This window comes from Rattus rattus, chromosome 10, assembly GCF_011064425.1.
Source record: "Rattus rattus isolate New Zealand chromosome 10, Rrattus_CSIRO_v1, whole genome shotgun sequence".
NCBI classification, from domain to species: Eukaryota; Metazoa; Chordata; class Mammalia; order Rodentia; family Muridae; genus Rattus; species Rattus rattus.
In genome coordinates, this window is record NC_046163.1 from 75,774,754 (window position 1) to 75,788,894 (window position 14,141).

Genomic DNA, 14,141 nt, shown 5'->3' on the forward strand with positions numbered 1-14,141 from the left:
GAGATAAACTCTACAAATGTAATGAATGTGGAAAATCCTTTACAAATTCCTCAAACCTTCATGTTCACTGCAGAAGTCATACTGGAGAGAAACCTTACAAATGTAATGAATGTAGCAAGTCTTTTACATACACCTCACATCTTATAGTTCACAATAGAATCCACAGTGGAGACAAACCTTACAAATGGACTGACTGTGGGAAATCTTTCACACAGTCCTCAAAACTTGAACTTCACCACATTGTCCATACTGGAGACAAACCTTACAAATGTACTGACTGTGGGAAATCTTTCACACAGTCGTCAAGTCTTAAACGTCACTACAGAATCCATTCTAGAGACAAACCTTAAAAATGTAATGAATGTGGCAAATATTTTACACACTCCTCAATTCTTAAAGTTCACAATAGAATCCATAATGGAGACAAACCTTACAAATGTAATGAATGTGGCAAATCTTTTACACACTCCTCAAGTCTTAAAATTCACCAGATATCTCATACTGGAGACAAACCTTACAAGTGTTCTGAGTGTGGGAAATCTTTCACACAGTCCTCAAAACTTAAACTTCACCACAGAATCCATACTGGAGACAAACCTTACAAATGTACTGAATGCGGGAAATCTTTCACACAGTCTTCAATTCTTAAATGTCACTACAGAATCCATACTGGAGACAAACCTTACAAATGTACTGAATGCGGGAAATCTTTCACACAGTCTTCAAGTCTTAAATGTCACTACAGAATCCATTCTAGAGACAAACCTTACAAATGTAATGAATGTGGCAAATCTTTTACACACTCCTCAAGTCTTAAAATTCACCAGAGATCTCATACTGGAGACAAACCTTACAAGTGTTCTGAATGTGGGAAATCTTTCACACGGTTCTCAGATCTTAAATGTCACTACAGAATCCATAATGGAGACAAACCTTACAAATGTACTGAATGTGGGTTCAACATCGTTCACACAGTCCTCAAAACAAATGTAATGAATGTGGCAAATCTTTCACACAGTCCTCAAGTCTTAAAATTCACCACAGAATCCATACTGGAGACAAACCTTACAAATGTACTGAATGCGGAAAATCTTTCACACAGTCTTCAAGTCTTAAATGTCACTACAGAATCCATTCTAGAGACAAACCTTACAAATGTAATGAATGTGGCAAATCTTTTACACACTCCTCAAGTCTTAAAATTCACCAGAGATCTCATACTGGAGACAAACGTTACAAATGTCATGAATGTGGGAAATCTTTCACACAGTCCTCAAGTTTTAAAATTCACCACAGAATCCATACAGGAGACAAACCTTACTAAGGTACTGAGTGTGGGTAATCTTTCACACAGTTCTCAAATCTTAAAAGTCACCAAAGATGACATATTGGAGACAAACCTTAAAAATGTAACCAATGTGGGAAGTTTTTCACACACTCCTCAAATCTTAAACATCACAAGAGACTACATATTCTAGATTAGCCTTACAAATGAAATGAATGTGGGGAATTCTTTATTCTTTCCTCTCATCTTAAAGTTCACCACAAAATCCAAACTGAAAACAAACCTTAAAAATGTAATAAGTTTAGGAAATCATCTACATATTCCTCAAATCTTCAGTTTACCACAGAATCCATACTGGAGAAAATTTTAAAAATTTATTGAATGTTGCAAATCTTAATCACAGTCTTAAGATCTTAAAGTTCACCACAGAATATATACTGGAACAATCATTACAAATACAATAAATGTAGAATATCATTTAATCAATCATGAAATTTTCAAGTTCACTACAGAATCCATAGAAAAGGTAATCTCCATGAAGGAAAAAAGTTGTCATGTCTTTTTCCTATTCTTCAACTCTCCAAGTTCATCAAAATTCCATCCTGAAAAGAAGCCTTATAAATGGAATGAATGTGGGAAATTCTTTTCTTGGTCCTCGTCTCTTCAAGGTCTCCACAGAATCCATTCAGGAGACGAACATTACTAATGTAAAGGAGGTGGAAATGTCTTCACAGAAATCATATCTTCAAACACAGCATAGAATTCAAACTGTAAAACTTACAAAGGTAAACAATAGAGCAAATCATTTAGTACGAGTTCAAACCTTGAACCAAATAGATCCATGCACCAGACTAACTTTATAGGCTAATTGCTTTATGTGTATTTATCAAGAAACATTAATTCAAAAAGAGAAATATAGTTATAAGAATTTAAACAGTGCTGAAACCTAAGTCATTAAAAGTGAATTCCCACAGGGTAGCCATGTGCTTGATATTAGTTGGAAATATTTTACTCAGAAGTGACTCTATTATTCATCATGAGTAGTTGTATTAAATAGAAACTATGAAAAAATTTTCACCTAAACTTAATCTGACACCACTAATTATTAATGATAGAAATTTCATTTTCAAACTTATTAAACAATATTTTAAAATATAAACATTTAAGCTAAAATAATAACTATTCTTACACAAACCCGTTATATATGATTTTTATAGTTTATCTTGGTGGAATATTTGAATTTGTGGTATGCATTCACTGTGAATTTTATTGTGGTGTTAGTCTTTGAACAGTATAGAGTAATTTCGTAATTTGAAACCAAATCCTTTTTTGACAAAATTATCAATAAATATAACTCTTTTATTACTACTGCATTGTTGTAATTACTATACATTTCCTGCTGGAATGCAAACATTTGTATATTTAATTCGTGATTGATGATACCAAAAAAAAACCTGTCCCCAAAGCATAAATTTGATAACTTTGGAAAATCCTAGACAGGAATTATGAAGAATATATATGGTGATCCACGGAACCCTGAGGTTTTCTGAGTTTGTGTGCATTAGCTTGAGTGTGTGTCTGAGTTTTATGTATAAATTCATTGGCATTTCAAGGAATGTAGCCTTTGGTCTACCAAAAAATCCTATGTGGAACTATTATAGGAAGAGAGGGTTGAAGACTAAATATGACAACTTTACATCTGGACAAAATATTGATATTCATACTGTGTGCTTCATATTGTACATCATACTATACTTGCTCACAGTAGAGCTTTGTTCTACGTATTACTCTCATAATGAAAGTATATCTATGAATATGCAGGAAATACTTATACACATAGACACAAAACACACACATACATACACAGACGTACACACACACACACACACATACACAGACGTACACACAGACACACACACAGACACACACACAAACACACACATAGACACACAGCGACACACACACACACACACACACACACACACATACGCACGCACGCACGCACAAACCCTACCTCTCTTCTGGTTTGGTGGTTTATCCTGAATTAATCCACTTGCCATGATTTTGCTTTCCTTTCTGGTTGCTGTGTTTCAACATTGCAGATCAATCACTAGAATACTAATAGATGCTATATTTGAAACAGGTTCCTTTTGTTTGTTGTTTTCAGTTTTGTTTTAAAACATAATGCCTTGAGAGACCATCAAGTCTATTACTTTTAGTCTTTTAAATCAAATTGACTCACAATTTCTTATTAATGTAGAAAATTATAGTATATTAAGCAGAAAATATTATATCAGCAAGGGTTTACAAATATATTTTATAGACATAAATTCACAGAACAAAGCTCTCATGAAGAAAACCAATTGTTAGAATTCTGGCTTTCAATGTATTAATTACCTAAATTGACCTTTCTATGAGTCTTGAAATTCAGAAATGATATTTATGATTGAAAGTTCATCCTGTTGTGCACATAAGTTATCCCAACAGTTCCATCAGAGAACTACTAAATCTGATAAACAACTTCAGCAAAGTGGCTGGGTAAAAAATTAACTCAAATAAATCAGTAGCCTTCCTCTACACAAAAGAGAAAGATATTAGGAAAACGACAGCCTTCGTAATAGTGCCAAATAATATAAAATACCTCATTATGACTTTAACCCAGCAAGTGAAAGATCTGTGTGATATTGAAATTGAAATTGACCTCAGAAGATGGAAAAATTTCCCATGCTCATGGATTGGCAGGACTTATATAGTAAAAATGGCCAATTTACCAAAAGCAATCTACAGATTCAATGCAATCCCCATCAAAATTCTAATCCAATTCTTAGTGGCTTAGTCCCTGGAAGCTCTGGTTGCTTGACATTGTTGTTCATATGGGGTCTCAGGACCTTCAAGCTCTTTCAGTCCTTTCTAAGATTCCTTCTTCGGGGTCTCGATCTCATTTCAGTGGTTTAATGACGACATTCACCAATGTATTTCCTGTATTCTGGCTGTGTCTCTCAGGAGAGATCTACATCCGGATTCCTGTCTGCCTGCAGTTCTTTGCTTCATCCATCTTATATAGTTTGGTGGCTGTATATGTATGAGCCATATGTGGGGCAGGCTCTGAATGGGTGTTCCTTCTGCCTCTGTTCTAAACTTTACCTCCCTATTCCCTCCCGAGTGTATACTTGTTCCCCTTTTAAAGAAGGAGTGAAGCATTCACATTTTGGTCATCCTTCTTGAGTTTCATGTGTTCTGTGCATTTAGGGTAATTTGAGCATTTGGGCTAATATCCACTTATGAATGACTGCATACCATGTGTGTTTTTCTGTGATTGTGTTACCTCACTCGGGATGATATTTTCCAGTTCCATCCATTTGCCTATAAATTTCATGAAGTTATTGATTTTGATAGCTGAGTAATATTCCATTGTGTAGATGTACGACAATTTCTGTGTCCATTCCTCTGTTGAAGGGCATCTGGGTTCTTTCTACCTTCTGGCTATTATAAATAAGGCTGCTATGAACTAATTTGCCCACCAACTGGAGTCCCCAGATATTGAACTAGAACCCAAAGAGTACACATAAATCGACCCATGTATCCAGCTACATATGTAGCAGAGAATGGCTTTGTTGGGCACCAATGGGAGGAGAAGCACTTGATCCTGCCAAGGCTGAAGCCCCAGTGTTCCAGAAAGTCAAGGCTGTGAAGCAGGATGGGGTGTGTATTCAGGAGGAAGAATACCCTCATAGAAGAAGAGGGAGGAGGAATGGGATAGGGAGTTAATGGATGGGAAACCTAGAAATGTAATAACACTTGAAATCTAAATAAAAACATCCAATTTAACAACATTCACACCTCAAAAGGTAAGGTTCATCATATTTATTCACATCATAGATGATATGTTCTCACAGATAAGTAGATATTAGTCAAAAAGAAGATTCAACAGCAAAGTGCAAATCAAATGAACCCTGAGATTCCACCTAACACCAGTCAGAGGGGCTAAGACCAAAAACTCACATGACAACAGGTCCCTGCATGAATGTAGAGAAAAAGTAGCGCTCCTCCATTATTGGTGGGATTGTAAGCTGGTATACCACTGTGAAAATCAGTTTGGAGTTTCCTCAGAACATTGGGCATAGGATTCCTTGAGGACCCAGCTATAGAACCATTGTACATATGCCTAAAAGATGATCTAATACAAAGTATGGATACATGCTCCACTATGTTCATAGCAGCATTATTTATAATACCTGGAAGCTCATAAGAAGACAGATATTCTTCAAAGGAGAAATGGATACAGGAAATGTGGTACAATAGCTTTCTACACAGCTATTAAAGAAATGACTTCAGAAAAGATACAGGCAAATGGATGGGTCTTGAAAATATCACCCTGAGTGAGGTAACCCTGTCAAAATACTATGTAGATGTAATGTTCTCACTGATAAGTTGATATTAGCCAAAAAGAAGCTTAAAATATGCATGATACAACCAAAGGACCATATAAAAAATTAATAGAAAGAAGATCTCCCAAAAATGTAGATGCTACAGCCCTACTCTGAAGGGGGAAGGAATTAATTTTTGGGTAGTAGTGTGAGGGAGGCTTAAGTAGAAAGAGAGCAAGGATAGCAAAAAGGGTGGCAAGTTTAGATAAGGGAGGAGATCGGAGAGAAATACAGAGAGTCTGATCAAGGTGACAATTTTATTTTTTCCCAAGGCTGAATTTATACCATAGAAGGGGTAACAGAAACAGGGGAAAGTGGGATAAATTTACACAGGCCTAGGATACAGTACTCGTGTGGTCAGCTGATGTCAGCAGGATGTTGTTTTTTCAGAAAGGTTACAGGTTTGTCATATCAATAGTCAGCAGGATGTTTTTTTCTCTAAAAGGTCATAGGTTTGTATATCATTGGTCTTCCTGACATCAGATGTATTTCTCAGCAAGGTCACAAATTTGTCTTATCATTAGTCAGCAGGATGTTGATTTCTCAGAAAGGTCACAGGTTTGTCATATCACTGACCTTCCTGACTGCCAGATTTGAATTAGTCTCCTGCAGCTGGCTGGGGATTTGCCATGAACCCAGTCATACTTAACTCTAACTATACTATTAACATCAATAATGGAGGGTTTTAAGGGTATCACTCCCAACAAAACTCAGACACTATTGCTGATGCAAAAAAAGAGCTTACTGAGAGGAGCCTGGTATACCTGATCCCTGAGGTCTTCTACTCAACCCTGACAAACACAGATCCAGCTGTATAGAGCTAAACTTTGGCATAAGCCTGGGGACTCCAAGGAAGAAATTAGGACAAGGACTGTAGGAGTTGAAGGGGTTTGCAACCCCATCAGAACAACAACATGAACCAACCAGATCCTCAAACCTTCCAGTGCTTAAACCACGAACAAAGGTTCATATATTGGGGGATTAGTGGCCCCAGCTGTGTGTGTGTAGCAGAGGGAATTCTTCTTGAGAATCACTGGGAGAGGGGAACACATTGGATCAAAGCAGGCTCATTGACCCAGGGTAGGAAATGCTGGAGCACTGAGGTAGGAGTTAGTGGGCAGTTGGGGAAATATCCTTATAGATTCAGGGGGCAGAGGTGGAGGGTAAAGGTGCTTGTGGAAGTAAAACTTGTAATGGAGATAACATTTCAAATGTAAATAAAATTACCAATAAAAGTAGAAAAATAAGGCTGTTTTTAAACATAGTGGAGCACAGTTCCTTATTATATGCTGGATCATTTTTTGGGTATATGACCAATATTCCAAGGTGTAGGAAGCTGTGACATGCCGAGCCTCAAAGATAGCGCTGGTTTCTGCCTTCCACCCTCCCGATGATGAGCGCTCCTTGTAGTAAGCAAGTCCTTATTAAGCTATGCCTGCCTGGTCTGCTAAGTTCCGCATAGTGACAGCCTGTCTGCATGACCCACGTGGCAAGTTGGGGTTGGTTGGCATTGAGTACTTAAGCTGATGTAGGGCGTTCCCCGGGGTAGAAGATTGTATCAAGGTTCCTGAATAAACTGCTTGAAGAAGATCTCCTCTGGTCCTGTCTTCCTTGCTGGTAGAGGTTGGGCGAGACACCAAGGTCTGCAGGCAGAAGTATTTTCATTTTTCTCTAAATGACAGATTGATTCCCAAAATGGTTTTAATAGCTTGCAATCCCACCAATAATGTGTGGGTGGTCCTCTGTTTCCACAATCTTGTCAGTTACTGCTATCACTTTAGTTTTTGATCTTAGCCATTCTGAGAGGTGTGAGGGGGAATTTCAGGGTTTAGATTTGCATTTCCAGCAGGACTAAAAATGATTAACATTTCTTTAGTTGCTTCTTGGCCATTCAAAATTCCTAAATTGAGAATTCTTTGTTTAGTTCTGCACCCTATTTTTAATAGCATGATTTGATTTACTGAAATCTATCTTCTTGAGTTCTTTGTTTATTTTGGAAATTAGCTCTCTACTGGATATAGGATTCTTAAAGATTTTCTTCCAATTTGTAGGTTGCCATTTTGTCCTATTGAAATTGCCCTTTGCCTTCCAGAATCTTTTCAATATTGTGAGGTCCCATTTGTTGTTTGTTAGTCTCAGAGTTTGAGAAACTGGTGTTCTCCTGAGGAAAATTTCCCCTGTGCTTTCATTTTTGAGAATCTTTTCCACTTTCTCTTTTTTGTTTTTTTATTAGATATGTTTCTTTATTGACATTTCAAATGTTATTCTCTTTCCCTGTTTCCTATCCATAAGTATCGTGTGAGCATAGGTGTTCGTTTTTATTTCTGGGTACTCAATTCTATTCCGCTGCAGTTCCAGTCTGTCTCGGTAGCAAGAGCATATGGTTGCTATTAGTATTTCCCTGTATTAGAGCTTGAGGTCAGGGATATTGATCCCCAAATATTCTTTATTGTTGAGAAATATTTTAGCTGTCTTTCCTTATTTTTTATTCAGATAGAAGTTGAGTATTGCTTTTTCTTTTTTTTTTTTAATTTTTTTATAGACTTAAGTATTTCTTATTTACATTTCGAGTGTTATTCCCTTTCCTGGTTTCCGGGCCAACATCCCCCTCAACCCTCCCACTCCCCTTCTTTATGGGTGTTACCATCCCGTCCTCCCCCCCCCTTGCCGCCCTCCCCCCAACAATCACGTACACTGGGGGTTCAGTCCTAACAGGACCCAGGGCATCCTCTTCCACTGGTGATCTTAATAGTATATTGACTGCTACCTATGAGGTCAGAGTCCAGGGTCACTCCATGTATAGTCTTTAGGTAGTGGCTTAGTCCCTGGAAGCTCTGGTTCCTTGGCGTTGTTCAAATGGGGTCTCAAGCCCCTTCAAGCTCTTCCAGTTCTTTCTCTGATTCCTTCAACAGGGGTCCTGTTCTTAGTTCAGTGGTTTGCTGCTGTCATTTGCCTCTGTATTTGCTGTATTCTGGCTGTGTCTATCAGGAGAGATCTATATCTGGCTCCCGTCAGCCTGCATTTCTTTGCTTCATCCATCTTGTCTAATTGTATGTATGGGCCACATGTGGGCCAGGCTCTGAATGGGTGTTCCTTCTGTCTCTTTTTTAATCTTTGCCTCTCTATTCCCTGCCAAGGGTATTCCTGTTCCCCTTTTAAAGGAGGAGTGAAGCATTCACATTTTGATCATCTGTCTTGAGTTTCATGTGTTCTATGCATCTAGGGTAATTCAAGCATTTGGGCTAATAGCCACTTATCAATGAGCGTATACCATGTGTGTTTTTCTGTGATTGAGTTACCTCACTCAGGATGATATTTTCCAGTTCCAACCATTTACCTATGAATTTCATAAAGGCATTGGTTTTGATAGCTGAGTAATATTCCATTGTGTAGATGTACCACATTTTCTGTATCCATTCCTCTGTTGAAGGGCATCTGGGTTCTTTCCAGCTTCTGGCTATTATAAATAAGGCTGCTTTGAACATAGTGGAGCACGTGTCTTTTTTATATGTTGGGGCATCTTCTGGGTATATGCCCAAGAGAGGTATAGCTGCTTCCTCAGGCAGTTCAATGTCCAATTTTCTGAGAAACCTCCAGGCTGATTTCCAGAATGGTTGTACCAGTCTGCAATGGAGGAGTGTTCCTCTTTCTCCACATCCTCTCCAGCATTTGCTGTCACCTGAGCTTTTGATCTTAGCCATTCTCACTGGTGTGAGGTGAAATCTCAGGGTTGTTTTAATTTGCATTTCCTTTATGACTAAAGATGTTGAACATTTCTTTAGGTGTTTCTCAGCCATTCGGCATTCCTCAGCTGTGAATTCTTTGTTTAGCTCTGAACCCCATTTTCTAATAAGGTTATTTGTTTCCTTGCAGTCAACTTCTTGAGTTCTTTGTATATTTTGGATATAAGGCCTCTATCTGTTGTAGGAATGGTAAAGTTCTTTTCCCATTCTGTTGGTTGCCATTTTGTCCTAACCACAGTGTCCTTTGCCTTACAGAAGCTTTGCAGTTTTATGAGATCCCATTTGTTGATTCTTGATCTTAGAGCATAAGCCATTGGTGTTTTGTTCAGGAAATTTTTTCCAGTGCCAATGTGTTCCAGATGCTGCCCTAGTTTTTCTTCTATTAGTTTGAGTGTATCTGGTTTGATGTGGAGATCCTTGATCCACTTGGACTTAAGCTTTGTACAGGGTGATAACCATGGATCGATCTGCATTCTTCTACATGTTGACCTCCAGTTGAACCTGCACCATTTGCTGAAAATGCTATCTTTTTTCCATTTGATGGTTTTGGCTCCTTTGTCAAAAATCAAGTGCCCATAGGTGTGTGGGTTCATTTCTGGGTCTTCAATTCTGTTCCATTGGTCTATCTGTCTGTCTCTGTACCAATACCATGCAGTTTTTTTTTTCTTTTTTTCGGAGCTGGGGACCGAACCCAGGGCCTTGCGCTTCCTAGGTAAGCGCTCTACCACTGAGCTAAATCCCCAGCCCCACCATGCAGTTTTTATCACTATTGCTCTGTAATACTGCTTCAGTTCAGGGATGGTGATTCCCCCTGAAGTCCTTTTATTGTTGAGGATAGTCATAGCTATCCTGGGTTTTTTGTTATTCCAGATGAATTTGCAAATTTTTCTGTCCATCTCTCTGAAGAATTGGATTGGAATTTTGATGCAGATTGCATTGAATCTGTTGATTGCTTTTGGTAAAATGGCCATTTTTAATATATAAAACCTACCAATCCATGAGCATGGGATATCTTTCCTTCTTCTGAGATGTTCTTCAATTTCTTTCTTCAGAGGCTTAAAGTTCTTATCATACATATCTTTCACTTGTTTGGTTTACATCACACCGAGGTATTTTATATTATTTGGGTCTGTTATGAAGGGTATCGTATCATTAATTTCTTTCTCAGCCTGTTTCTCTTTGTGTAGAACAATGCTACACAAAGAGCCTTGATTTATTTGAGTTAATTTTATACCCATCCACTTTGCTGAAGGTGTTTATCATGTTTAGTAGTTCTCTGGTGGAACTTTTGGGATCACTTAAATATATTATCATCTGCAAATAGTGATATTTTGACTTCTTCTTTTCCAATCCATATCACTTTGATCTCTTTTTGTTGTCTGATTGCTCTGGCTATAACCTGAGAACTATATCGAATAAGTAGGGAGAGAGTGGCAGCCTTGTCTAGTGCCTGATTTTAGTGGGATTGCTTCAAGTTTCTCTCCATTTAGTTTAATATTAGCTACTGGTTTGCTGTATATGGCTTTCACTATGTTTATGTATGGGCCTTGAATTCCTATTCTTTCAAGGACTTTTATCATGAAGGAGTGTTGAATTTTGTGAAATACTTTCTCAGCATGTAATGAAATGATCATGTGGTTTTTATCTTTCTGTTTGTTTATATAGTTGATTATGTTGATGGTTTTCCGCATATTAAACCATCCACTAATGCCTTGGATGAAGCCTACTTGATCATGATGGATGATTGTTTTGATGTGCTCTTAGATTCAGTTTGGAAGAATATTATAGAGTATTTTTGCGTCGATATTCATAAGGAAAATTGGTTTGAAGTTGTCTTTCTTTTTGGGTCTTTGTGTGGTTTACCTATTTGAGTAATTATGACTTCATAGAAGGAAAATCTTGAGTGCTCCATCTGTTTCAATTTTGTGGAATAGTTTGGATAATATTGGTATGAGGTCTTCTATAAGGTCTGATAGAATTCTGCACTGAACCCGTCTGGACCTGGGCTCTTTTTGGTTGGGAGACATTTAACGATTGCTTCTATTTCTTTACGAGTTATGGTGTTGTTTAAATGGTTTATCTGTTCCTGATTTAACTTTGGGACCTGGTATCTGTCTCAGAAATTGTCCATTTCCTGCAGATTTTCAAGTTTTGTTGAATATAGGCTTTTGTAGAAGGATCTGATGATTTTTTGAATTTCCTCTGATTCTGTAGTTTTGTCTCCCTTTTCATTTCTGATTTTGTTTCAATTTGGACACACTCTCTGTGTCCTCTCATTAGTCTGCCTCAGGGTTTGTCTATCTTCTTGATTTTCTCAAAGAACCAACTTTTGGTTCTGTTTATAATCCTTTTTGTTTCTACTTGGTTGATTTCAACTCTGAGTTTGATTATTTCCTGCCTTCTACTCCTCCTGGGTGTATTTACTTCTTTTTGTTTTAGAGCTGTTAGGTGTGCTGTCAAACTGTTGATATATGCGTCATCCTCTTTCTTTCTTCAGGCACTCAGAGCTATGAGTTTTCCTCATAGCACAGCTTTCATTGTGTCCCAAAAGTTTGGGTTTGTTGTACCTTCCTTTTCATTAGATTGTAAGAAGTCTTCAATTTCTTTCTTTATTTCTTCCTTGACCAGGTTATCATTGAGTAGAGCATTATTCATCTTCCATGTGTATGTGGACTTTCTTCCCTTATTATTATTGCCAACCAGCTTTAATCCGTGGTAGTCTGATAGGACACATGGGATTATTTCTGTCTTTCTGTATCTGTTGAGGCCTGTTTTATGACCAATTATATTGTCAATTTTGGAGAAAGAACCATGAGGTGGTGAGAAGAAGGTATATCCTTTTGTTTTAGAATGGAATGTTCTGTAAATATATATGAAATCCATGTGGTTCACGACTTCTCTTAGTCTTTCTATGTCTCTGTTTAATTTCTGTTTCCATGATCTGTCCATTGATGAGAATGGGGGGTTGAAATCTCCCACTATTATTGTGTGAGGTGCAATGTGTGTTTTGAGCTTTAGTAAGGTTTCTTTTAGGTATGTAGGTGCCCTTGTATTTGGAGCAAAGATATTTAGAATTGAGAGTTCATCTTGGTGGATCTTTCCTTTGATGAATATGAAGTGTCCTTCCTTATCTTTTTGATGACTTTTAGTTGAAATCGATTTTATTCGATATTAGAATGGCTACTCCAGCTTGCTTCTTCCAACCATTTGCTTGGAAAGTTGTTTTCCAGCCTTTCACTCTGAGGTAGTGTCTGTCTTTGTCTCTGAGGTGTGTTTCCTGTAGGCAGCAGAATGCAGGGTCCTCATTGTGTATCCAGTTTGTTAATCTATGTCTTTTTATTGGGTAATTGAGTCCACTAATGATGAGAGATATTAAGGAATAGTGATTGTTGCTTCCTGTTATATTATTATTTGGATGTGAGATTATGTTTGTGTGTTCGTATTATCTTTGCTTTGTTGCCAAGACAATTAGTGTCTTGCTTTTTCTAGGGCATAGCTTGCCTCCTTATGTTGGGCTTTACCATTTATTATCTTTTGTAGGGCTGGATTTGTAGAAAGATATTGTGTAAATTTGGTTTTGTCTTGGAAAACCATGGTTTCTCCCTCTATGTTAATTGAGAATATTTCTGGATTCACTAACTTGGACTGGTATTTGTGCTCTCTTAGGGTCTGTATGACATCTGTCCAGGATCTTCTGGCTTTCATTGTCTCTGGTGAGAAGTCTGGTGTAATTCTGATAGGTCTGCCTTTATAAGTTACTTGACTACTATTATTGTGTGAGGTGCAGTGTGTGCTTTGAGTTTAATAAGGTTTCTTTTATGTATGTAGGTGCCGTTGTATTTGGAACATAGATATTTAGGATTGAGAGTTCACCTTGGTGGATGAACTTACTGCTTTTAATATTCTCTTTGTTTTGTGCATTTAGTGTTTTGACTATTATGTGATGAGAGGAGTTTCTTTTCCAATCCAATCTATTTGAAATTCTGTAGAGTTCTTGTATATTTATGGGCATCTCTTTCTTTAGGTTAGGGAAATTTTCTTCTACAATTTTGTTGAAGATATTTACTGGTCCTTTGAGCTAGGAATCTTCACTCTCTTTTATGCATATTGTCCTTAGGTTTGATCTTCTTATTGAGTCCTGGATCTCCTGTATGTTTAGGACCAGTAGCTTTTTCCCTTTTACATTATCTTTGACAGTTGTGTGGATGAATTCTATGGAATCTTCTGCTCCTGAGATTCTCTCTTCTATCTCTTTTATTCTGTTGGTGATGTGTGTATCTACAGCTCCTTGTCTTTTCCTTTGGTTTTCTATATCCAGGGTTGTCTATCCTATTGATTTCTTTATTGCTTCTATTTCCATTTCTAATTCCTTCACGTGTTTGATTGTGTTTTTCTGTTATTCGTTTAGGGAATTTTGTGATTCCTCTCTATAGGCTTCTACTTGTTTATTTATGTTTTACTCTGTTTCTCTAAGGGAGTTCTTTATGTCTTTCTTGAAGTCCTCCATCATCATGATCAAATGTAATTTAAAATCAAGATCTTGCTTTTCTATGCCTGTTTGGATACTCAGTGTTTGCTTTGCTGGGAGAATTTGGCTCCAATGTTGCCATGTAGTCTTGGTTTCTGTTGCTTGGGTTCCTGTGCTTGCCTCTCGCCATCAGGGTGTCTCTGGTGTTACCTTGTTCT

At 37.5% G+C, this 14,141-nt stretch overlaps 1 pseudogene; it reads left to right on the forward strand.

Annotated features, from left to right (window-relative positions):
* The window catches only part of LOC116910941, a 21,536-nt pseudogene extending 19,963 nt beyond the window's left edge, over positions 1–1,573 (forward strand).
* The last annotated feature ends 12,568 nt before the right edge of the window (positions 1,574–14,141 follow it).